Source organism: Cebus imitator, unplaced genomic scaffold (genome assembly GCF_001604975.1).
Source record: "Cebus imitator isolate Cc_AM_T3 unplaced genomic scaffold, Cebus_imitator-1.0 Scaffold74, whole genome shotgun sequence".
NCBI classification, from domain to species: Eukaryota; Metazoa; Chordata; class Mammalia; order Primates; family Cebidae; genus Cebus; species Cebus imitator.
This window is the reverse complement of record NW_016107389.1, coordinates 500,325-502,031: the sequence shown is the minus strand read 5'-3', so window position 1 is coordinate 502,031 and position 1,707 is coordinate 500,325.

Sequence of the window (1,707 nt, the reverse complement as noted above, 5' to 3'; positions counted from 1 at the left end):
GCTCACTGCAACTTCCGCCTTCTGGGTTCAAGCAATTTTCCTGCTGGGACTACAGGCGTGTGCCACCATGCTCAGCTAATTTTTGTATTTTTAGTAGAGACAGGGTTTCATCATGTTGGCCAGGTTGGTCTCGATCTCTTGACCTCATGATACACCCACCACGGCCTCCCAAAGTGCTGGGATTACAGGCGTGTGCCACTGCACCTGACCTCTCTTGGAAATATTGAGTCTTCTTTTCCTTATTTTGTTGCTAATGTTTTAGTTGACTGAAAAATTGTTTTAAGCCTATCTTTACATGTGCTAGTCCTTGCAAAGTTAACTATATATGCATACATATTATAATTTATGTCTGAACTTGACTTACTGTCCTCAAAAGGATGTGTGATGGGACAAAAATTACTAATATGTAAATGTCTCTAACATTCATTCCTGCTTCTCCCAGAAGTAGAGTGGTGAGAGGTATGGATAGCAAAGACTGAAGTCACCCCATCATTTCTCTTGGGAAAAGTAGTGAGTGGAACACCAGCTAATCCTCCCCTGCCCTGGAGTGATGAGTCACTCAACATTCCTGCTCTCCTCTGGAGGCCATCGTGACCGGCACATGGGAGTCAGGACCAGCTCCATAATTTGCAAGACCTAGTGCAAAATGAAAATGTGGGTCCCCTTATTCATAATTATTAAGAATTTCAAGTCTGTTACAGCAGAGCATTAAACCAAGCGTGAAGTGCCTCTGTGTGTGGGTCCTGTGTTGCTGCACAGGTGTCATGCTCGTGAAGCTGGCAGTGACTGTAGTGGTGCACTGCTGGACACTTCTGGCCAGGGGAGTGGGGAGCAGGTGAGCAGCAGAAAAACATAGATTGGAGACCTAGGGTGAAGCTTTTGTTTCTGGGGAGTTTTGGGGTGATGGAAGCACAGGGGCTGTTTACAGTGTGACTTTTTTTTTAATGGAGGGTGATTCTTGTTTCTTTGTTTGTTAAAGTGTTCCTATAATGTGCATGTCCCCCTTTATGGTGTTTAAGAAATGTAAAATAAGAAACAGTTATTATGAAAGGATGTGTTAGTCTGTAGCACTCCGCTGCCATTCAGGCACTGAGATGTAGGAGTCGCACTATACAACGGACGCTTGGACAGTGTAGGGTTTAGGAGCCCTGACCTTCCTCCCCCATAATACAAAATTGGCATGTAAGTTTTCACTCCCCAAAAACTTAACTACTAATAGCCTCCTGCTGACCAGAAGCCTTACCAATAACATAAACAGGTTATTAACACAAATTTTGTATGTTGTATGTATTATATGCTGTATTATATGTATTATATTCTTACAATCAAGTAAACTAGTGAAAAGAAAATGATATTAAGAAAATCACAAGGTAGAGAAAATATATTTACTCTTTATTAAATACAACTAAATTGTCCTAAAGTTCTTCATCCTCATCATCTTCATGTTGGATAGGTAGAGGAGGAGTTGGTCCTGCTGTCTTGGGGTGGCAGAGGCAGAAGAAAATCCAAGAATAAGTGGATCTACAAAGTTCAAACCTATGCTGTTGAAGGGTCAAATGTATAACCATTTCACAGCTATTAGTAATGTCGCTGATTAAGGGTTGGCCCACACTTTAATAGTAGTAGGAATTTATTTGTTTGCATTTATGGCCTGTGAGGAAAAACAACAGCATTATACTTGGCCTTCTTTTTTTTTTTTTTTTTTTT